The following is a 26,024-nucleotide window of genomic DNA, read 5'->3' as shown; positions in this document are numbered from 1 at the left end:
TAAAGAGAGATACAGAGTTCTTGTCCAGAAGAAGACCGAGGATTACCCCACCAATTCGATGAATCGCCTCGCCAACTATTTCTCCATGGCTGCTAGGATCATCAAGAGGGCCGTGAAGAGCTACTTGGGATTGTCTTTATATACAGTGACCCCATGAAAGAGGTCTGACAGGAGGCTTAATAGTCCACGTTTTACTCCCAAACCCTGTATTTATAGGGAAAAAAGGTTTGTATTCTTAAAAATTTGGACAAAATTCATTCAATTCATGAGATATTGTACAATAAACTAAAACTTTTTGTTACTTTTTATTGGAAGAGTATTAGTTTGAACGAATAACACTTTTTAATTAATTATAGGAGACTATGTTTGACCAACTAGAAATAAAGTATAACGTAGTAGAATATCGTTTTCTAAAGGATCTATTCCGTTATTTGAATGGTAATTTTTATCAAATTTATTATGCATAAAAGGCTCCTTCTATGCCTTATATATTATAATCCTTTAAAGACTGTATAATGGATTTAAAAAGAAGATAAAAACACAAAAGAAAAGTTTGTAGAATGAAAAAAAATCCAGAAAAAGTTTTTTACAAAAATGTTCTCAACATATTTATGTATCTAACGGAATGGATGTACAATGTAAGAAAACTTATATATATAATATTGTTCATATTATGTTGTATATAAATATATTGGATATGCTTGATAATATATTGAAATCAAATGCACATTGTGCATATTTATCTTCTTTTATACAAATATTATGTGCATATGATAGGAAAGTGCACTTTTCAATGCATATTTCATCAATTTCTTGAGATAGAAGTTGAATGCAAATAAAAGCTGTCATATTATATGTAGTATGTGGTTATTTTGGTCTACTTATCATGCACTCAAATGTATTTTTCTTACTACGACTTTTCTTCGATGGTTCTTGAGATGGATTTGAGTCTCGATACCAATTTTGAAAGGTCTCGGAGTAGGTGGTTTTGACTCTTTCAACAACCAGGACCAGTTTTGCAGTGAGGGGAATCAATTTCAAAATGAATGCAAGGTCTTTCTAGGGCCATCCCCAGGTTTTTTCTTCGGGGAAGTGAGCAACATTAACAGCGTTCTCAAGCCATATGTGCCGCGAAAATGATTTTTTGAACGCATTTTTCTCTCCAACCAGTATTCAAAATAAAATAATGTAACCAGATTCCAAATGTTTAATCTATTCTAATTTACTTTACTCAATAAAATCACCTCCAGCCTCAATCACAGTCTCTAAGTTTAGATTGTGGCAAAGAATGAAATTTTGCATTATTTAACCTGCATTGTTAATTCTATGGAGAAAGACGACCGTCTTCTAAAAGTGTTAACTAAGAGAAGAATTGCTCTTATTCCAAAAAAAGGTAACAAAACGGACTTCAGTCATTGGAGACCTATAACTGTGCTCAATGGAGAACTATTGATGGAGTTTTAGGGAGCCAAATTCAACCAATTTTAAACATGAAGTGAGGTCCAAAGCAAAAAGATTTTCTTCGTAGGAGGAGAATCATTGATGTTTCTTGAAACATTCTGGTGGCACAAGAATCTGCAAATGGGTGTTAAATGTATGATGCAGTTATAGCTATTGATTTTTTAAAAGCTTTTGACTCTATCAGGCACGTTTTTATTATGAAGACTGTTAAGAAAATCTTGCTTAAGAAGTTTTATAATCCATTTAAGGCTCTACTTTTGAATGGAGATTTAACAATATCTATAGGTGGATTGGAGAGTAAATCGATTCAATTGTAGATAATTTGCCAACAGGGATGCCCAGTTCCTCCTTTACTTTTCGTTGCGGCAATTGAAGAACACAGTAATATTATCAAAAGTAAATATGGCGGATTAAGTATTCAACTAGGATTTAGCTGGAAAATAATTGATCTATATGCAGATGGTGTGACTTTTATTATCGAGGATAAATCGGAGAATGGGACAGACATGGAGTAACGTTAGGAAACTGGATTTCCCGTAACAGTTTGAACTATAAAAAATTATCAGAGCGGAGATATTTTAACTTGAAAAAAGGGATCGACTGATATAACACACAAGTAATTCCATGGATCTTGTATACAGCTACTTTGTCTCCGATAAATAGAGAACATTAAATTAAGAAGGAAACAATTTGGATTGAAAAGTTATTTTATATGTATTTCATACATTCTGTCATTGAAAAGAAGTAAGGGGCAACTTAGAGGTGGTCTTGCCACGATTACTACTATATTCCCTAAAATATACGAAATGATTTTTCTTAATTTAATACTGAACACAGATGTTGGCTGGAGATCCTGTATTTCCTCGAGTAGGATTTTAAAGTGGATTTTGATTGGAAAGAAAATGATAAATTCGTAGGTAGTCCAATTCTCTTCTTTTATTGGGGAAGTTGATATAATTTTTTGTTTGAATGATGTGGTTTTTGACTTGAACTCAATATTAGACCAAATACATAAAAACAGGGAAAGGAGGAATTTATTTAAAAGCCATGAAAATGCCGTGAGCATTGAAAGGGAAGCGTTGGGTAATAACGTAATTTCGATTCATGATGTAAAATATGATGACTTTTTCTCGAATAGGACGGGGTTTTTTCCTTTGCAAAGAACAGTATAAACATACTATTTGCTGTCTCCTTGACTTACGAAAATAAACTCATTTAAAAAAGTATCCACTAAAATCCTAACGAATTGTGGGAAATATATCCATATTCTAAATTAAAAGACGATTGGACAACCCATATAATGAATTCTACTAAAGGAATTGCCGATGGCAGGAAATTAACTGCTCAATTCAAATAGCTAAGTGGTGCATAACATTTAATGATTATTGCAAAGACTTTGGTAAGGTATTTAATTTTGTTGTTCATGCCTTTGTTGAGATCCGTTTTTGATGTTATTGAGGAAGTTTGTTAAATGGAACTTAGAAAGTCAAATAATAACTGCGCCATAATTCTTTTTGAGATTAAAAAAAATGTGTTAATTATTGAAAAGGGTTAAGGCAATCCATTTTGGCTTACTTAACTCCAAGTCTTATAGTTTTTTAGTTTTAGTTCTTAGGTCTTAGTTTTAGATATCTGACTTTTTTGGGTATTGAGATTTTTTGTTACTTTTATTCTTTTTTTTTATGTTTATTTATTGTTTAGATTTTTAGTGTACTTCGGTAACAAAAGAGGTCTTTGTCTTGGGGAACTGATTTTAAACTACACTGTTAATATATATTTTTACTAAATGTAACTTCTCAATTTTTTTGATATTTTAAAATAAAGACCTTTAAAAAAAACACACACGTACTATTATATATATATATAAATGGTAGGGAAACAAACCGTGGACTGTAAATTAATGAATATTTTCTCATTACTATGAAAAGTTTAAGTGATTATTTTTTGATATTCCGTTTCCGCCGTTCTTTTTACATAAACAAAATACACTAATCATTTAGTCATTTCATCATCAGGACCGAGCAAAAAAAAAAGCAGTGGATCTCAGATCTCCTGGATGCTGAATTTGATGTGATTAAGATTACCAACATTGTTAGGTGCCATCAGATCCTTGTTTTTAGGTTTGCCAATAATAAAAGAAATGTAGAAGACCTCTTCAGGATACCAGGAATGGAAGGGCATAACTTGAAGAGGGATATTAACTTCTTGTTAAGTTTGAAGAAGAATATAAAAGTGGATTCCACTAAGTCGATGAATTGACTCGCCTAATATTTCTCTGTGACTCATAGGACCATCAGTAGGGCTATAGAGCCCAACTTGGGATAAGTTTATTCACAAGGACCCCACATCACCTTCTGACAGAGGACATGAAAGCCATGAAGCTTGGAGAGGTGCAAGAAAATCCTCACATAGATCATGGCAAAAATAGGTGAATTGTGAAAATTTACTCCGACAAGAAGATTTCCAAAGTTGATCAATTCTATAACTGCCGGGACGAACGCTGACTTACGAAAACAAAAGAAGAGGTCCAAGGGGGCTTACCACACCAAATATCCTGTCCAAACAGTTTTAACAAATAACCAAATGTAAGCTCACTGAAGTTCTCCATAGAGAATGCAAAGGAGAACTTGTCAGAGGAGTTTTAATAAATTCCTGCATGCCATTCAGGCACCATGTAAAGGCTGTGATTGATATGAAAGTTGCCAAATTGAGTGAAAAAAGTTTTCACTATGTACTGTAAAAATTTAGGCTAATGTTCTGGAATACTTGACTTACTAAGTTGATCATAGAATAATCACTGTCCAAAAGCAAAAATGGTACAAAAACAGAATATGCTCTATTTAATAGAACTTGATCCCCTCATTCCAAATATGGCCTTATTTTTTCTATCATAGCCTTGTGGCCTTCATAACAAGGCCATACAGTTTTTGTTATTTTTGACTATTTTTAAGGTTCAAAGCAGTTTTAAGCCCTTGGTGTTGAAGATAAGGATAAATTATACAAATATATTTTAGAGCTGAATGTTAAAAAATTCTAAAACAATTTCTAAAATGTCTGCATCATACTTTTAACTTTAGTTATCTTTGTTTAAAGGAGAAAATAGATGCTTTTTAATCAAAGGCTCATAGCTTCAAGACGAATAGATTCAAAAAGTTTAAAAGTATTGCATTATATAGCTGATCTTTAATTTAAAAAAAAAAAACCTTCCCGAAAAGCACTCTATATTGTTGTCAATTTAAAATAAGACCACAATAATATGTTAAGGATAAAACTAATTTTTGAATTGATCTCATAATAAAAGTCAATAAATATTCGTATGCCCCAACTACAAGAGATAGAAACAAAGAGAGAGAAGAAGAAAAGAGATAGAAACAAAAATAGAGAAAGAAAAAATGGATTTGCTACGAGGACTCCCTTGAATGTCCGTTTTTTCGAATCCCTTACTCACTACGGGTATGAAAGGAGTCATCTTGCATCCATGAAGTTTTAAATAATTTATTTATACAGTCTGAGAGATGAGGCTAAATGTTATAACAAATTGTATAATATATCCTTTCTTTTTTCCCTTTTTCTTTCTCTCTCTTTTTGTTTCTATCTCATTTCTTTTCAATTATAATTTTAAGGCAATAAGAATTGAGAAATACTAAGCCCCGAAAACACGCCAACATTCGGGGTACAATTGTGGGCTTGTCAAGGGCTTTTAGTAGTTACTTAAGTCTCGGCAGTAGCCCAAAACACACCCAACATTCGGGGAACAAAATGACAATTCATAAAGTCTATGCCCCGTTTACTCATAAATTGAAACAAAATGGTTTTATACGAAAATGTTTTATACGAATTGTCCTTATACAAATATGTTTTATATTAAGTTGCCGTACACCAAACAGATGTATCATATATATGTCATATATTTAGAGTTAGGAAAGATAATCTATTAATTTTTTTATATAGTTAATATATATTCCAAGCCACTAATTATTTCCATCTATGTATTTTTAATGATGAGTCTACATATTTATGTTCCTCCTAAAAGTAATAGGCTAAATTTTTCCTTCCATTTGTTATGGGCGTATAATAAATAAACTTACATAACTATTTTATAGTTATTGAATGAAGAAACGCACGACTTTTTGCTCGTATAATTAACAAATTAAGTTATAGTTAAATATAGGAGCATAAACTAAGAATCGAACATTTGAAGATAACTTTTAAGAGAACAGGATTTTTTTACAAGCTCCAAATTGTTCAGATTTCATTAATTCCACCTGTATAAAATCTAAAAGTGCTTTCTCAGCAGTGGAGTTATAGCTTGCACCTTTCAAACTTGACATATAATCTATTTGAATATTCTCTTTGATGTCCATTTCTCTGCAGTGATTATTGCAAAACTAAAAATTAGGAAAAAAAAATATTTTGATTTAATCAAAAATGTTTTAATGTTGAACTATAGGGTTGATCTTATCTTGTGGTACACTTAAATTAAATTTTAATAAATTGAAAATTTATTTTTCGATTGTTATCGAACTCGGTGAAAAATAAGTTTTATAACGCAAATTTTTTTATATAAGTTTAGACTTAATTAAAAACAAACAAACTAAAATGAGTTAATGGAGTAATAAAGGAGTGAAATTTTGAAGCTTCTCTCACGTAGTATACCCCCATGGCTATATCCCAGGAGCTCGGGTGGAGCTTCAGTGAGACATTTCTTCAGAACAAAACATCAAGTAGGAATAATTGTCTTTGGCGCTGTGGTCAGTACATGCAAAGTCTGCCCTCCAACTTTTGTGAAGAGGAAGGATAGGCTCAATGCAGATGCTTACATGGAACTTCTGGATAAGTAAATGCTACATTGGGACAGAAAAAAGTTTGCAGCTAGCTTTGTCTTCACTCGAGACGGAGTTCCGCGGCATCACGCCACAAAAACCCCGGCCTTCCATATATACAACTTTCGGGACTTTATTGGACCTCAACATGTGTTCGCCCTCCTCTCCAGATACGAACCACTTGGACTACTCTATCTAGGCACGTCTGGAGGAGAGGCTTTGTACTGTTTCTCACAGGAGTGTCCAGTCTCTAGAGGATTCTATCAAGAACGAGAGGACCAAGCTAGAGTTTGACTACATAGTCAAGGCCAGCAAGGGATTTAAGCCTCGTACTGAGACAATAATTTGAGCTTAGGGCTCACATATTTTATAAAAGCTGTGCTAACAATATTTTCAGATGATTTTACAAAAAAAAAATGTCCTCATCAAACCATTCCTTTAAAATTTATTCTTGAAAAAAATATATATATATATAATGTGTATCACTAGATAAGATCAACCCTGTAGTTAGGTACAAACAGATTTTTCGTTCTATACAATACTTTTTTCATGACTACTCATAAATAATAAATTTATCACATATAATTAACTACTTTTTTTCAGAGTATGTAGTCAATTTTTAGTTTGATTAAAGTTACACTGAATTTTTTTTTTTTAATTGCTACAAAAAAAGCGGTGATATACTTTTAGAAACTTGAAATATTGAGAACCGACTTCAAATGTAAGATGGCAGCACTCGTAAATAAAAGCTACTCACACCTATCTAGCATCTGTTGACTGTTACACACCAAAGTTTCAGCCATTTTGGACGTGTAGTTGTTATTTAACAGTGGTTTGATGAGTTGATGTGAGTTTTTTTTTTTGTGAAAATTGACAAAATCAAGGATCGAAATGTCATTGAATATTTGTTTGCAAATGTAAGCTTTAAATAGATTAAAAAAATAGCATATATTTAAACGCAAGTTGTGTTAAAATTTGACTCATGTAAGTCAATTCAACTTGGAGTAACTAAGCCAAAAACAATAAGTGTCTTGCTAACAATTATTTTGCAGTGAAACACGCCGAGTACTATTTGGATGTGAGCACTGGTGGGAGAAGTGTGTAGAGGAGACTATGTGGAAAATTAAATATAGAATTGAAAAAAAATGTCTTTTATCTTTTTTAGGTTGTAAACCCTCCTACATATTTATTAAGAGTGATGTAAAGTATCTCAAGGGCAGATATTACTCAACTAAAATTACATCATTGTCAGCCTTCACTTATACAAAATTAAAATAATGTGTAACTGTATTGCATATTCAAGGGGGGTACATTATAGGTACCTAGGATTGATTTAATTGATGTCAACACTATTATATAAGCCATGTTACGTAAATTACATACTTTTGTATTTAGTTACATATGATAAATGATTATATCTGTTAGATATAATTTATCTCTTCTATACATTTTTTAGAGACTTTTCGGATTATATAACTGTTCCTTTAGGGACTTATTATAAATAAGTTTGATATCTTGTTAAATAATTTCATAACCAATAATTTTTGAAGAGTCATTATAAATTTTTTTGGGCAACCCTAAGTTTGAGCGAATGATTGAATAAGTTCCCCATTTTCAATGTTTGATTACTATGAAATTTAGTGGTTCCGGCCAACCGTTATCATTTACTGATTTTAACGCACAAAGTATTGAAGTCCATAGCAAGATCTTGGGTGAATTAGGAAACAAGTTTATTATCTATTAAATGAAAACCAAAAAACAAGAAGTTTTTGTCAATATATTCGCCCTCAGAATTAATGGTGAGGTCAGAGTGGTGGTGGGAGCTGCTACAGACCCTTTGGATATAATTGGCACCCATGGAGGCCTAAGCCTTGTTGACAAAGTTCTTCAGAACGCGGGTGTTGTTGTGGAATCTTCGGCAGGACTTGGATTCCACGTATCCTTAGATGCAATAGTCTAGGGGGTTGAGGTCTGGGCTCTGCAGCGTCCAAAAGTTCTTTCCCCTGAAGTGCATGTTGGTCTGGAGCCACTCTTTTCTTTGTAGTATGGGCAGGTGGTCCATCTTGTTGGAAAAAGAAAGGAGAATTGTCAATGAGGGATTTGATCCATAAGAGAACTTAGGTGTCCGGAATTTTGACGTACCCATCAGCCTTCAGCCTGTATCCTAAAAGGAAACACGTGGGATTTACGGCCTTCCAGTTGGATGCAACTAGGGCTAACATCATCAGTCAAGCAGGTTTTTGGTTGTGGAGACATTTCGGTGCTCCTCTGCTACATCCCCCGATGTCACAACTTGATCATTGTGCTTTTTGAAGACAGAATCAACAGTAAGGGTCTTCTAATCAGAAAAGATCCCAATGAACCCATAGGTTCCCTGGAGTTGGTTAAGGATATTGTATGCACGCTCAACATGGAATTTTATCTGCTGGTCTGTCAACGGTGGCCGCGAAATATGCCCCAGAGACTTCCCTCCTACCTTTTTTAGAGCCCTGGACCACTGATAGGGGCTTTTTCATCTTTCTGGCCATGTCTGCAATTGTGATATTTGGCTTATTATTGAAGGCCGACTTCAGGCAGTTGACAGACGCAGAGCTTTCCCCGCCTGCTCCTGGAGAGTGTATGAGGTCGTCCCCGACCTTCAACCGCATAGATACATTGCAAATTGTATTTTTTTGAGGACCCAGTCTGCTCCAAGATGGCCTTCTGGGACAATCCCGTACGGAGTAGCGCTACATTCTCAATCCCCTTCTCTTATTGTGTGATCATGGTGGCGCCTAGAACAATGTTTTTCTTAGCAATAGACGACTATAATGGTTCTACAACATTGCCCAACGGAACATTGTAAAAAATAACGCTTAACCTCTCAAAATTTGCATAATGGAGATGAGTATACAATAGCAGTTGGCCCAGTATTTGGACAGGAAAGTATATACAAATGTAAATTTTCCTTATTACTATTTGCTGTACGTATATGTCCGTAGAACACCATAAGTAAACACGTAGACAGTCGCTTTGTTATTAAACAAAGAAACAATGTAACTATAAACTTACACAATAAATATTTATAAATAGAATGTTTAAGTAATAGGATGGCCTAAAAAGAAAAGAAAGCCATTTTTATGACATATATGCATAATATACTTTGTTGTTGAGCCGTTTTCCATTTAATTACTAAATTTATTCAACATGATCTTTCTGTCCACAAATATGCATGCAATTTATTGGTGAAAAATATATTTGTCATTTAAGCCGTAAGTATTTTTGGTATGTAAAAAAAGGAAACTGTAAATTAAAATATTGATGCTGACAATTTAAAGAATGTTTTATAGAAAAGCACAGGAGCTGTCATGACATGTCGTAGATTAGCAACGAGAGGAAGGAAATAAACATAAGTCCCCTTCCGTATCATCTAAGCTGTAAGGAATAGAAAGCAATTACTTAGTTGTCCATCCTGAATGCTACTCTTAGTCTAGCAGGGACTTACATTTAGTGTTGTGTCAGTGTTTATTTAGGAATGAAGACAGTGCAATCCACTTCAGTCTCGGTCTGGTCAAGTTTAGTCTTAAAACTTTTAAAGTTCGGTCACTGACAGACAGTCCGAAGGACCAACGGCATAAAGGGCCGTTCCCAAGGACTGATAGACCTGAATTAATAAGGACTGAAACAACATTACTTACACTAATAAGTACTCAACAGCTCCCCAGTGTTACTCTCCTTCATTCATGAGCTTTGATCACTCGTGGTCACACTTTATACTTACATGTTCTCTCTTGAAGAATGAAAGAATAATTATAAAAGCTTTAGGAAATGAACAAAACACTTTTCAAATTGGCAACAACAACAAAAATGGCACGTTAAAAATGCTTAGAAATAACAACTCTAAGTCAAGACATTTGAGCCTTCTTTTTTTTTTTTTTGAACACGTGTACATTATACAATTTTAGTTAAATGTATTTATTTATATTTTTTCCTGACAAAATCTTATTTAACTAATTATAATTTAAAAAATCCGTATATTTAACTGAATTTAATTCAATCTACACGTGTTTGTAGTATACCTATTACAAAGATGTATAATCAATTGAAGAAAAAAAAACAAGAACTTTTTGATCTTTTATTTATCCAGATAGACAAAAATAAAAAGTTTATACTCAAAAGTTAATTATATAGAGTTTATATAAATGAGACCATTTTCTATTTTTAATACATTATGTTGATCTACATACGACTAAAGGGAAGTCGTAAGAGGGAAATGGACTTATAACTAAACTTTTTTTTATAAAAAGAAAGGAAAAGATGTCATCATGCTCAAATTAAAAGGAAATTGCATACTTTAAAAAGTTAGCTTGTAATGTTTTATTAATGACTTAATGAATATAGCTGGTGATGAAAATCGTGAGTATATTTGGTTTGTTAAACAAAGAGAAACCAAAAATGAAAATGGTCAGCCTGAAAATTTAAAGAATGTTTTAAAGAGGAACACCATAGCTTTCAAGACGTTTCCTTTAATCAGCTAAAATCAGCTGTGACGAGGGAAAAGGAAATAATCAAGGACATTGGCACAAATTACTCCGATGTTGATCCCTAATTCCACTCGAAGTCCAACAAAGACTTACAATTATAACTCCGAAACAAATCCTCCGGGTTGTTACTCTCCGTCTTTAATGAGCATACCCACATTCTCAATCAGGTTTTGTATAAAATTCAATGAGTAGCAAAATAAATTCACTACTGAGGAATTAAACAACAACTAAAAACAATCGATCCTAGGGATGGTTTGGTCTAAAAATATTAAAATGAGAATCATATAGTACACTGCCAAATAAAACTATTTTAAAAGAATTAACGCTATACACAAAATTGATAAATCTATTTTTTTAATTATTTTTGTTAAAAAAGAAAAAATAATCAAAACAGTATTCTAAGAAATATAATGAAAAGTACCCACATGGATCATGAGATGTCAAATTCCATCTTTTGTCCGTCTCTAACACTTTATGATTATTATTTTTTGTCTACGACAACAATAATTAAATTGGTTCTTAATAAGCGAATCTATTATCACTTTGATATTTTTGAAAAGATCATTGCATTGACTGAAATTTAGGAGCGCAGGGATTTAACATAAAAATAACGAGCGCCTTGCTTTTAAAACATGCCTTTGACGTTATTGTCATGAAAAAATTGAAGTTGAAAAGATTCATTTTTTAAACAATGACTTATTTTAATCAAATCATGTATATTTAGATATTTACACTCAAGAGTTAATATCTTTCGACTAAGGTCATTTTTTTAGAACATGCTATGTTCCCCTTAAGGCTTATTAATACATAAATATTAACATCGTCAAATTGATTTTCATTATATCCCTTTTTTTTAAATAAGAAATAATAAATAAAAAAAACCAAAAGTTTGTTGGTATAAATTCCATTCTTTCTAATTGCTGAAATATTCTTAATTTAACTTTATAAACATATTGATTGTTTTACAATAAATGATTCAAGCTCAACAAATCAACGTTTTCAAAATTAACAAGGAGAAACAGACTTGATAATTGACTTTACTTTTATATGAGTAAAGTGACTTAGGAAATGATATACACATATTTGATATGTTAAAAGTTCAGGCATTAATTTAATTAATTTTTGTTTTTCTGCTCTTTCAAAAATGACAGTCTATATAAACAACAGATTTTAGTTATTTAATATATATTTACAAAGCGGCATAATGTCAGTAATTGTTTAATTAATTACAATAAATGTATCAGATATTTTATTATTGCGTCATTTTATCCAATAAGAAATTATAATAAAGTAATAACGATCGAATACAACGTTTGTATTTCATAGCATACATCATATTTATATTTTATATATATTAAGCAAGCATTATCTTTCTGTTCGTTTATCTCGGAGGGACTCATTTATTACGACAAGCATATGTATCTTAATCTCTCTTTATATTAAATAGAAAAAGGGGAAAATATATTTAGGGATTGTAAATCCTAGAAATTTTTTAGCGTGAAGTGTTTTTTTTTTTTTTGGCAAGCTGAACAATTTTTATTTTATTGATAGGGAGAGAACATCTATGTAATTAGTAGATATTGTTTTTTGAAAGAGTGCGAGGAGAAGGCAGGAGCGAGACATATAGTCTACCTGAATTAAAACCTTTTTCATATCAGCTGCCTGTTTTATGATTCTGAAGGGAGAAAATGAGTTACTGCAAAAAAGAGAAGATCTTCTTCATTTCAAATCACATTAGTGCATGGAAAATACAAATATTATATTTATTTTATTGTTCCTCTTCAAATTCATGTACATTAAAAATAGGGAATAACTCTTCTTTCGGAGTAAGATATTAACATACATAAATGAATAATGAACAAAAACGAAGAAAAATCAGACGCATCAACCATTTGTCCTTGTCTCTATCCTTATTTTTATCTTTACATACATCCCCTCTTTAGTAATGAGTAGTAACTAATTGTACACACTCGTAAAATGCAAAAAGTACAGGTGGGGTCACTGAATTGCTTTATTGATAATAAATAATATATAGGAGTGTTGCAATTCAGACTTCAGTGAAGCCAACTTAACACAGAGGATTTCTTGTGGAGTTATTTTCTATTTTAAAAGTTCGAATCTATATAATTTAAGAAAAGCATGTCAGTTAGTCGACAATTAATAACTCTGAGCAATGCCAGGCACTACCCCCTAGTGTGATAATAGGTCAAAAATAAATAAGAGTCTTCAACCCTAGATTTAAAAAATCCCTACAGCCTGTGGCGAGACTAGTCCCTCTTGGGGAGGTTTGACACCAAATAAAAGTTTCTCATGACCCCTCCTCTAATTTGTAAGTATATATGATATATATTTATAAGTCTGTTTCCGGTGTTATCGCATATTGAATCCAATGTAGTATCACAAATTAGTCTCAAATTCAGCAAATAAATGTATAAATTAATCAACCTTGTTCCTGTGCTATTTTATTGGGATTCAACGTAATTGAGAGCCAATTTTGGACCAAAATAAAACCTCATTTCCCCTGTCTCTTTCTATATCTCTCTCCTTCTATATGTCTCTCCCCTCTTCTCTTCTTCCTTTGTATCCTTCTACATCACTTTCTCTTTTCTTCTTCCTTCAATCTTTGTTTGTATTCCCCTCAATTCTGCCCTGCAACGCTCTTAGGTATATATATAAAATGAAACTCTATATAATTAATTGAAAAGGTGTTGATGATTTTTGAGGAAAATTTATTTTTTCATGAATAATCTTAATTTAATTAGAAGTAATAAACTCAATTAAACATTCAAAGCTTACTACTTGGAAATAGGAAATAAGGAGTAGGGACGAAGCCAAAAAAACTCATACATTATTTATTAATCCAATAAATATGTGTTTTTGAAGCAGTTGTAGATATAACATTTCCGATATTTCATTTTTCTTCGTAAAAAAGATAAAATATTTTAGTCATGGGCAAGTTGAATTTTAGCCTCGGTTCAGGGTATGTAGTTCTCTACGATATAAATTCCAGTTTCACAGAAAATTTGTTATATTTGTTTACTATTTAGAACTAGGTAAATCTTGATATATTCTTAAATCACGTACCTTAAAAAAATAGTATCCCTGGTAATAATAAATAAACTTATATATATATATGTATATACGAGGAAAGTTTCAATGTTTTGTTTTGTATTTTTAGTAAACTAAAAAATACATTCCTTTTTACGTGTCTATTTTGTTTGTTGATGTTATTAAGGTCTTTGGTTGGTTTTTGTTATAACTTTTAAAAAAAAACTTAATAGCAAAAAAAAAAAAGATTCTTTTGTAGCTCCTAAATACAAGATGAAAAAAAAACACGTTTTAAAAGTTTTTTTCTTTCCATTAACATTTCTTGCTAATATATATATTATAAATACAAAAGTATATATACTTTATCGTGCGGACAAAGGATTGTCCTCTGGAAAGTTCTCATCTTCTGAAAATTGCCCCAAATTATACTATATATGTTGTAATTCATCTACCGATCTGTCAGATCTACAGATGGTTAGACCAATTGAAGGAACCATTGATAGTTTTCCGATATGCCGATAGACGACTACAAAATAAAACTCATAGTTTTTCTAATTCCACTCCTAGCACAAGGGATTTGTGCCGGATAACCGTTGGGCCTCGAAATATGTTAAAAACTACCACCCCACATCAAAGAACCGCTATAGAACTACCTATGCACCAGTTCAAAGGGTTGCGTAGAAAAAATTGGGGTATCAAGACGGATTAGAAGCCACAACTGCTGGTTCAAGACCGATACAGACCTCTCTCGTTCCCTACTGGTTTAGTTATTCCGTTATAAAACTAAGTAAAAATAGAATATTTTTGTATTAAAATGTAAATAAAAATATATTTGGATTGATCCCTGACCGTTTGGATGCACTTTAAAGTCTCTTTTTAAATAAACAGATTAATTAATTGACTCCCAAGTCTATATATTCTACGTAATTGTGATAAAACCTATGATCAAAATAATGAATATGTTTTTGAAGGAAATTATAAATATTTTTCTATGGTTACAATATTTTTATCATTTTTCTAGTGTCATTATTTAAAGTCATTCTTGTATTTTCAAAGCCATGGTATATCGATATAAGTGTTTACTTTTATTAAATAATGTGACCAAGGGGATCTCAAGGTCTTTTTAATATACTTTTCTTATTAAAAAATATTTTTGATGTTACATCATTTCTATAATATTCTAATGCTATAAAAGTTTGTACAAATGATATATTTTTTAAAATTCTATTGATAAAATTCAGGCAGTCAAGGATTAAGGACCGATCCTAAGACTGAAATAAATAAATAAGGAACCATAAAACACAAGCTACGACAACCACCATAGAAGTTCAATGGGTTTTCTGCTATTGGGAAAACTATCTACGGATCCCTAGATAGAACTATTTTACCTATAGACAGGGTATATCGATAGACAAATCAGTTGAGGGTAGTTTTTCTATAGACAGTCTTCTAATTAGGGGTCAATTTTTACAAGGATATTATTCCAGAGGGTAATACATATACTGCAATTAATCTTCTTTTATAACTGTTTTTATATAATACTAGAGGTAGTACTAGGTTTTACCTGGATTTATTTAGGCGTAGACGAACTGATAAACTAATTTTGCATATTGAATATAAAGCATAATTTGCAAAGAAATTAACTTTAGTTTTTCATGAGCACATTCACCCTTAATTACTTAATACTTAGATGTTCTTTCCTCAAGAATAAAATAATAATGGTAATGCCATAGAAAAAAAGTTAAAAATGAGTCCTCAAGTCATATTTTACACAACTCAATCCAAGACAGAGTTGTGTAAAATATAAGTTGAAGGTAATGTAAATATAATTTCAAATTTAAACCAATATATGTAGATTGAACACCATTTTATATAGGGATGGGCATTTCGTAGAGTACCACTAAATTAAGATCCTTGTTAACATCAGCTGTTTGTTCTATGATTTGGAACGTGGAAATGAATTACTACTATAAAGAAGATAACCTTGTACATTTAAAATAGCATTAGTGCGTGGAAAAGATTGTTAAATTAAATCTAAATATAATTAATAATTTTACTATGAATTTGAAAAAATATTAATAAATAATCCTTTAATTTTTGAAAATTTGAAAAAAGGCATGCTAGAATATATATATAAAATACTCAATATTTTAATTTTTTGGCCAAAAAAAAGTATGGCATAATTGGTTGGAATTTAAGACGACTTAACATATTTTTCATGCCCCTGTTAAAGGGCTTACAACCAAGTTATTATTTTATAATAATGATATATAAAACCTCTAAAATAATTATAATGAATACTCACTGAAATGAATTGGCAATATATCTTCATGGTACATTGTATCGTGACTACATATGAGCTTTCCTTCAACCATGTTGTACATTTAGAAGTTGCATGCGTCTTTTAATAATCATGATATATTACTTTTAAGGTGTATATATCGCCTTAATACTAGTAGGATATATTCTATACGAAATATAAATAAACACTATATGCATTCTTTATGAAGTACTTGCATTGTGAAAAAAATGGTTTATAGAATGCTTTTGACATACATACCTATTATGTAAAAACATAAACTTTAATTACAAATAATTAATCAACTGGATCACAATACTATATATATATTAAAGGCATTACTCTAGTCATGGTTCATTTAGTAAAAATCTTAGTACAGGGGCGGGGGGCTTAGCCATAATAATCATCAACATTATTATATAATTACTTACATAATTAGGCTTATTTTATATATATCTTTATAAAGTGATGTAAATCGTTTGTATTTTTAAGCTGGCTTGTTTTTTTTTTTTGATTTGTTAATCTGAAAAAGAATTTTCCTTAGCATTTGTCATTATTATTTAATTTCTGAGGAGTGAGTTTCCTTTCCCAAGTAAATTTAATAATATTTAAAATCGTATTCAACATTTGAGTTCATAGAAAAGATTGGTTGCGGTGTTATAATTGTAAGTCCATGTTGGACACAGAGTAGAATTGGGGATTGACAATGTTCTTGTTTATTTCCTTATTTACATCCTCCCTTGACACAAGTGACTGTAGCAGATCTCCAAGAACTTTTTTTCTTCAAATTGTCAGGATTATTATGTTGATTTTTTTTTTTTTTTTTTTTTACATGTCAATTATAAACACGATTTTCGTCACTATATATACTAGTAGAGGATTTCCGCGTAGCAGGACTGAATAAAGGGCGATGTAATTTAAGAATGAAGGGATGATGAAAGAGACAAATAGAAGAATGTAGAAAGATACCGTGGGAAAATAGAAAAGGAAGGAGGCTTTGTCACTCATAATTGGAAATTAAAGGAAGCAGTTATTTCCTTATATCAAGAAGGAAGTAAGACTTCCAAATTTTTTCGGATTTTACATAGATTTATTAGAATAAAGGGATTTATAAAATCTTAAAACATTATTGGGACACTGGAAATACTCAACCGAAGCTTCGTAAAAAGAAAATTGGCCGTGTGAGTTCTCTTTCAGTCGTTAGATCCTTAAGAATTAGAATATTTCGAAACGGTGTTCAGTCTATGAATGGGATGGTTCATTCAATGGGAATGAGTTGTAAAACAATGTGGAGAATTCTCAAGAAGGATCTTAAAATGAATTGCCACTGACCGAGACACCAACATCTAATTTATGACTTTTTTAGAAGAAAAAGAAAAAAAAGAGTTCCAAACCACCTTAACAAAGTTACAGAAGCTAGGCATATTGTCTTCTGTGACAAAAAGATTTTTACTGTGAAGGTTATTAAAAATAATCAAGCTAAGAAAATCGTAACCGAATTTATCTCTAATGTTCCAAAAAATAAATAACTAAAAGTCGGAGTGTTCATCCGTCATGATTTGGATAGCAATTTGATCCAAAGGACAGATACTTCCACAAATCAAGGGGTAAAAGTCAATTTGCAAACTTACATAGACACTACTTGGAGTCTGTAGAGAAGTTCTGCTTCGTAGAAAATACAACAAGGCATATAAACTATGTTTTTGTACAAGATTCTCCAACATTCATTGTTGGTATCAAATATAAAAAAAATTGGCCGGCTAGTTCACTAGATTTAAATGCTATAGATTATTTTACATAGAGATATTATGTGAGGAAGGTTAAGTAGTCCAACTATCATGATGCTATTGAATTTTGGATACCAAACTTTTACCAATTATCAAATTCATTGTTGATATTCTTCCTGGGTTTTTCAACAAAGATTGAGCACCTCCTCACACATCAAAGAAACTCCAAAGTGGCTCCGAGCTTCTGGTCAAAGGATTTCTGACCGCCACAGAGCCCAGATCTCAAACATCCATACTATTCCATATAGGCCCACTTCGAGTCATATACCTTCAGGAGACGTCACAACAGCACTAACGCCCTGTAGATCTTCTTCAAAAAGGCCTGAGCGTCCATGACCATTGAGTCTATCCAGAGAGTCTGCTACATCTTCCACCACCGTTTGGAGTTAATCATCAATTATGTGGCTTGATAAATCGACTAAACCCTGTTCTTTGGATTTCAATTAATAGTTAATAAACTTGTTTCCTAATTCACCCTGGATCCTGTCATGGCCTTCAAACTTTGTGTGTTAAAATGGATAAATTGGGCCAATATATTAAATTTGGACCATTTAGAGGTTCAATGTTATTGGTTATTTATAGAAGCACACTCTATATTTGTGGTTTTCTTATATTTAAACTCTTTTATTATTTATTTCCGGTACTATTTGATGGCTTCAAAACTTAAATAATATTTTGAAGGAATATAGAAAATAAATATTAAATCCCTACCAATACTATCCAAACATAAATTCAGAGCACACAAATATGTCTTTCAAAAAACGACATTTTGCTTTATTTCCTCCATTTGAAGAATAAGTATTCTCATGGAAGAGTGGTCCATCATTAATCAAAGTTGTTTTTTGATCTGGACAAATCAATTCATCCACATTTTAAATTTGGGTCATTCCAAGCCATTAATAACACAAAAACAGCATATAATAATTTGGCACATATTTTAATATTAGCTAAAAACTAAAAAATCAAAATTGTCATCCTTTTTTTGTTCTCTGCTTCAGGATCTAGAAGTTTCTAAAGTTTCAGCATCAACACCGCCTACTATACTTTTAAAACGTTGTATTTTGAATCTTTATGAAGATATTGGTCGACTTTAAAAACTTTAAATTAGTTAATTGTTTTATTCTTTAGTTGTATTTTATTGTACACTCCAGCAAAATGAGTTTTTACCCATAAGCTCACGAGGTCAATATTTTGATCTAAAAAAAAATCAAAAAGGCCCATATTCATTTCACTCAAATTTTTGTATGTTAGTTTTTTAGTATATCATATGCATATAAAATAAGTTTTCAGTGATGCATTGGATTCCACTAATATACTACAAATGAAAATGTTTGCGTAGGTAAAACAAATTTCAGAAGATGTTGAAAGAAAGGCCAAGTGTATCACTAGACTCATTGAGGACTACCTGATGATTGTTAATGAGTGGAATATAATCTTAGAAGAATATATTTATTACCACCCGAATTCGTCAAAAGGGACTTTAGACTTTAACAAAAAAGAAAATTCAAATGATTTTTTTTGCTGAACTCCAATAAATATTCCAATGTTCAACGCAAGTGTGTAGCTAGCTAAAGTATTTCAAGCTTTTAAAGATATGTTTAAAAAAAACTACTATTTATCCCAACAGTTGAATGTTAAATAGAAGAACTAAGAATCGACTCATGGCATAAAATTGTAGAAACATGCTAGCTCATAGCCAATATTACGTAGCCCTTGATTCTTTATTCTGCTGAATATCGTTTTAGATAAATTTCCAACCTTCTTCTCAATTTAATATTAAAATTCAATTACTTTATTATAGCATAACAAAAAAAATCAATTTTTTTACAGGAAAATGTTAAATGAAAGAAATATAATTCAATCAAAAAAAATGTACACCTTTTTTTTCTCCTTCACTGGGTGAACAACGTTGCTTTTTTTTTTTTTGGACGGAGTATTACCATTACTTACAAATAATTCAGCTGCTAAAAATCTTAAAAGTGTTGATCATGACTTTTTTCTTTTTTTTGTACACAAAAGACTTATTGTCCTTCAAGTATTGTTCTGAAGCCTTTTTCTAATATGAAGGTATACAAGTACATACCTTTTAATTCAACTATTAAGTTTTCCTTTCATTAAAAAATATTTCGTGTTAAAAAAATGCACCATAAAATCATAACAAATACGAGGAGAAAGTTCCTTAATTCTTATTTCCTACCCAAATGAGTCATTAAGTATCAAAAATAGCTATAAAATGGAGTAAATCCTTACTACAAGAGAAGTTTAGTGTGTTTGTTTGCAATCAATACAAACGTACCGGAATTTATTTACTGATAACATTGTATCAATTCTTAACGAATATATGACTGAAAATATGTTCCGTCTCTGTTCTTAGTCCTTGAAAAAGTTCATAAAATTGAACACGTTCTCTATAGTAAATGTTAGAGTTCAGTAATCTTGCTTCAAATCAACAAAATAAATTTAGCATGTATTTTTTTTTTTCAGAGCAAGTTGACTTTATATTTCAATGGATAAATACAAATTAAAAGCCATATTATAAATACCTTGGTACATACACGATTGAATAGTTTATAAAATAGGGGATGCACTTTAATGCAGTTGTACCTACATAGTTGATACTCAAAAACACAAATCCCATAATGTACTAATCATCCTTTACATATTTTCTTTTTCATCAAATAACCAGGAAATGTCGGATAGTTCGAAGTATTTTCACTAAATGAGGACAATCACAATTATGAAGAAAGGAAACGTACATGAGAAAGGTTCCGCATGATTTCTTGAACATTAGTGAATAAATATATCACATGCTTTATAGTTTTACAATGAAAGAAAACCTCACTATCTTCACATACATATGTGCATGACCATTTGGACATTCCTTCAATCTCAAAACTCCATGTAAAAAGATTTTAGATTAGATGTGTCGTTTTCCATTCAAGATAGTGTTCTATTTACATCGAGTACTTGCTTTGCAGGACGATTTTTTTTTTTTTTTTTTTTTTTTTTTTTTTGCAGCTTCATTTTAAGCAAATAAGTCGATTTTTGCGATATTATTTTCGGTTCATATATTTCCAATTCCGTTGAAATTATTTGAAAAGAGTGATTCCAGGAAATTTTGATTGCTCAACATTAAATACTGTAAGTACATCACACAAAATTACCTCACGTGTATAATGAAGACATATGCAGAACCATAGATTTTGGACTATATTGTCTATATTGCTGTACGAGTAGCTGTAATATGCCCAGTACTGGATGCTGTAGTATTGGAATACATGTTTACAATGGACTGCAATCATTTCCATTTGTTTAAAAATTCAAGAACCTGTTCAACAATGATTTCGCAAAATAGGTGACCCATTCTGGGAATCACCATCAGGAGAGTTAGGAAAACCTTTAACATCAAGAGAACTATATGTTTAATAACATTTTATTCTTTTAGTATCTTCTTCAATGTGTGTATTTTTTCTATGGCCCTTAAACTTAACTTTATTCTGTTAACTGCACCAAACGATGCTAATATGTCCGACTTAATTGATTATTCTTCGTTTCTATTGCATCTTGTGTCCATATTTTTAATATTTTGTCAGGCCACTCATACTCTAATGTCAATTTCTTCAATAGATTTTGAGTTGCATGACGTAATTTTCGTTTCTCATTAAGAGGCACGAGCATTTGTTTGCACCACTGTTGGTCTGAGATTATTTGCATTGTGGTAGAAAGCTTTTAGCTGAATAAGAACGGTACAGTCAAATTTCCAATTGTGTTGCTGAATTTGTTTTCCTTTGTCAGCTCCTTTCTGTATGTGTCACAAAATACATCTCAGAGACTGACAGTAAACTGGAAGGCGGATTCTTGTTATCTGTATAAGAAAGCCCCTTCAGATATATTTTTTGTTGTTTCCATTACAAAATTTGAAAATATACAAAAACCCATTTCGGAGATTTGAAGGTTTTTGTCAAATACAAAGAAGTATATTATACTACAATTAAATAATGAAATAATTCTTAGTATAATGCATCCATTTGCATGCAAAGGACTGAACAAACTACTTTTCATATAAAATATATAAGTTCATGGTGGCCCTTAGAGACCTCGTCCGATTTGTGTCATTTTTTACATACACACTCGGGAGAATAAGTATCACATTTGAGAGAATTGGTTTAGGATGCATCAAAGGGCATTTTCATGCATCCTAAAACCTCTTATATAGCCAGTCTGTAGTTTTGTTAAATCTATAAACAATATTGAGTATTTTTTCCCCATTTTCCAAAGCAATTCTGTGTTCTTGTCCCTCTAATTATCTTTTCAATTTGATGCATTTTGTAATAGATTGTTTTTTGATTTTGGAACAGAAGAAAAAATGAGGAAAGTGGAAAAGTATACATGTATTTGTAATCAAATTATATACTGATTTACTCGTAAATATATTTATTTTTTCGGTTGAGATTTTTTCCCCCTGTCATAACCAAGTTACTGGTTTAGAGAGCTAGAATACATAGGGAAAACATACAGTTGTAGATAAGAGATAGAGAATATAATTATTTCTCACTACGTTATCTCACTAACATATAAATGTAAATTGTAGTTTGTTGTGCATTACGACAAAGTCCTTTCCCTCCTTCTCCGTTTTCTTTTTTACTATAAACTGGTTGTGATATCCTATATAGATAGTATACTTATTCATTATATCCTGGCAGGCAAGTCATTACCAAGTAGTATAATCATGTAAATAAATCGTTTTACATATTCTAAGTCTCCCAGACGCCATGTTATCTCCTTTGGTACAATCTTGATTCCTTTAATGTATTTTGTGGTTCCTATGGAGTTAGAATGGTTGTGCATAGAGATGGGCCTCATGAAAGATGAAGCTCTGGGTGAAGTTGGTGCCCTATCTATTTTTGGATCCAACCCTGTCTGTCACCTTACTTCTTCTGTGTGGTTGGGGAGAGAGAACATCTCCCATCGATGAGATGTACGCTCCAGTTCGAAATCCCATATAATTGGAACCTTTTATAGATGTAAAGATTCTGGGAATGATGATTTGAATTATCACTTTCCAAAGACCTAATGCTCTGCATCGAAATGTGCTTTTTGTATATACTGTTGTGTACATTTTGATTAGTATTTTGATCACCAGTTTGGGGGGCATTGCTATACATCTATACATTACGACGACTATGTTGCCTCCTCCCCTTCAATCACCTTTTTTTAATCAGATTTTTATGATAGATTATATTGATAGTGTACTTATTAATGATTAACTATAAATATCCGCTAGGTGCGCTATAAGCAGGTTGTATGATCATTGTAAATAACTCATTATACATATTCTAAGTCTTGTCCACGTCTATTTCTCTCTATGATGTGGCACTCTGCCTTGACACGTCACAAAAAATATATATCAAATAAACAAGCAATACCATAAGAGAACAAACAATTTACTGCATTGCATTTCTTCTATTTAAATCCACCATTTATATGTAACATTTAAAATTTAAATATGAACAAAAATGCAAATTTTTTACACTTTTTTAATTACACGGAACCAAATACCCGCACCACCGTTTTATTATTTGATTATTTACCTTTGTAAGTAAACAGCCTTTATTTTGAAATCTGATCAATTATTAATTAAATAATTGATCAAGGTTGAGTGATTGAAGTTCATTCATATTTCGATAAATTAAAGCATACACAATTTTTTAAAAGGAAAAAAAAAACCTGAGATCTTTATTTTTACGACCAAGTAGACAAAATGACACTTGAAATCGACGAATTTCTATTCATGCACTTCCAATATTGGGAGTTCTCCAGGACCACAATTTACGCCGTCGCCAAGTCCGAAATGTTGAGGGGAAGAAGAGCTCTTTCAAAAAAAGTAAAAATAGATCTGGAGGGGTTAAAGAAAAACTACAGCTCAAGCCAATTCCCCCTCAAGTCCATAAGGGTCCATTCAAGACATCTTGAGATTTTACATCAGACTGTCTAGAGAGCTCTTATAAAAGTGGACAGAAAGAGCCTTATGTGGGTGGAGAGACCACTTTTGATACCAGCACTGGAAAACACCCATCTCCTCCGTTGCAAGACTCTTTTCATTGAGTTTCGAATGAGTTTTTTGAGTTATTTTGAACTTTTGGTCCCCCTTGGCTCTGCTCTAATGTACTTTAATTCATAAACCATTAGAACACAGGATTTTTTTAAATTTTGATTAATACTTGCTTTTTATTCAAAATAACTTAAACTAGTTTCAATCTTACATAATCTATGATATTATCTATGTATAATGTAAATTTGTATACATTAAAAAGTTAAAATTAATTAATATATGTTTGTTCTCTGCTATCCTTTAAGTCAGTGTAAATATATTTTAATTTTGTTTCAATATGATCTCATAACGTTGAAATTACAATATGCACATTTTATTAATGTATTCATATTTGCTTATGTTCTATTTATAAATCTTCTTTCCAAATGCAAAACAGGGCACATCAAACTTTTTATTATCTATTTCTTTCTTTCATACATTTATGGTTTCGTGTGTATACTCATTCAAATATCTATCTAATTTAATGCCTTATACCCACTTTTTGCATTAAGTAATCAGTTATTAAAGCCCATTTATAAAAAATATTAAAATAGTAGGGAAAACATTTTTACTTATTCATCACTTTTCTGAAGACATTTACAATTAAAAAGGTTTGTAAATATATAGAAATGTCTCAATTTTTATAAAGGTATTAATTTTTAAACAGTTCGAAATTGTTATTATTTTTAACAACCCTTCATTAGTGAACTGGGAAATAAAATACCCCGAAGTAAATACTTCCTATTCATTTGAATCTACGATAATTACGAATAATTTTCACTTTACTCCTGAAACATTGAATTTGAGTTTATCAATTCTTTATTTGTTAGTATATTTAGTAATTTTTAATCGTGAATTTAATTAACAGTTAAACTTAAAAGTCGTTCTTTTGTTTTTCTTTCTGATTTCTTGTATTCTATTTTTCTTTTGTTGCAATTTGAAAACTGAAGTGTAGCTACAGTAGCCAATATAATATACAAATTTGATGTTTTTACTATGAGTGTAACGAATTATAACTTGTATAAAACCCAAAATTATGTTGCTTGGATTATTTTAGAGTAAATATTTATTTTTTCTCAATGTCTTATATTCATACAAGCATTTTTAGCATTTTAATTGGTATTTACGAGTTCAAAAGGTATGAAAAAGTTTCAAAATTATTTATAATTTATATGGAGTAATTATCATAATCCTTGATTGTTTAAGTTAAACTAAATACATTTTATTTAGGGGGTGAGTTTTATACAGAGCTCACTAACCAGCAGTGCAAGTGGTTCATTAAAATCTGAAATTTTGAATTTTAAACATCAACTAGATATCATTTATTAATTAACAACAGAATTTCAACAAAATTAATAGATTTGTATCACAGCTCTCTTAATCATTAATGTAGCCACCCTTAGAGGCAATGATGGCTTCCAGGCGGCGGTGGAAGGCTTGTCACCAAAAACTGATGTTGTGCCGTCTCAGAGTTTGCTTCAGTAGCATTGAGGGCCTCAGTGTTGGGATAACAGGCACTGCAGGCGTTCCCCTCAACATGCACCTAAAAGGTGTACTTGAGGGATGTAGGGAGGCCAATAGTTTCAAAAAAGAGTCTTGCAACGGGGGAAATGAATGTATTTAATTGTTGGTTTCAAAAGTGGCATCTCTACCCTAAGAATGCTCTTTTCACTCTTTTTTTTTTATATCACTCTAAACAGTCTGGTGTGAAACCCTGAGATCTCTTAGAGGGACCCTCATGGACTTCAGTGGATTGGACTGGGCTGTTTATTTTTATAACTCCTCCTGATCCAGTTTGGCCATTTCAAACGAAACTTGCTTCCTCTCTAACGTTTTGGACTTCCTACCTGCGTAAATCACGTTCAAGTGTCAGTTTCTCATCTTGTATGTGAGGAGCTAGAAAGCTCAGGTTTGTTTCGTTCTGAAACTAATTATTTATACTGGAATATATCGAAATATTAATTAATTTCAACACCTCAATAGACTAACAAG

General features: G+C 31.4%; 1 protein-coding gene across 5 annotated transcripts in view; it reads right to left on the bottom strand.

The window, feature by feature from the left end:
• LOC121119554 (neo-calmodulin) overlaps nucleotides 1–26,024 on the bottom strand; it is a 102,042-nt gene that overhangs the window by 19,153 nt on the left and 56,865 nt on the right. Inside the window, exon 2 of one of the 5 annotated variants that reach the window (XM_040714253.2) lies at nucleotides 16,161–16,415. The exons of 2 other annotated variants lie outside the window; for them this stretch is intronic. The gene's annotated coding sequence lies outside the window, so the exon portion shown is untranslated. The remainder of the gene's footprint in view (nucleotides 1–16,160; nucleotides 16,416–26,024) is intronic. 2 more of the 5 variants (XM_040714254.2, XM_071889763.1) reach the window with 2 other exon arrangements.

The sequence above is a fragment of the Lepeophtheirus salmonis genome, chromosome 6, assembly GCF_016086655.4.
Source record: "Lepeophtheirus salmonis chromosome 6, UVic_Lsal_1.4, whole genome shotgun sequence".
Lineage (NCBI taxonomy): Eukaryota > Metazoa > Arthropoda > Copepoda > Siphonostomatoida > Caligidae > Lepeophtheirus > Lepeophtheirus salmonis.
This window is presented reverse-complemented; position numbering and strand designations above follow the sequence as displayed.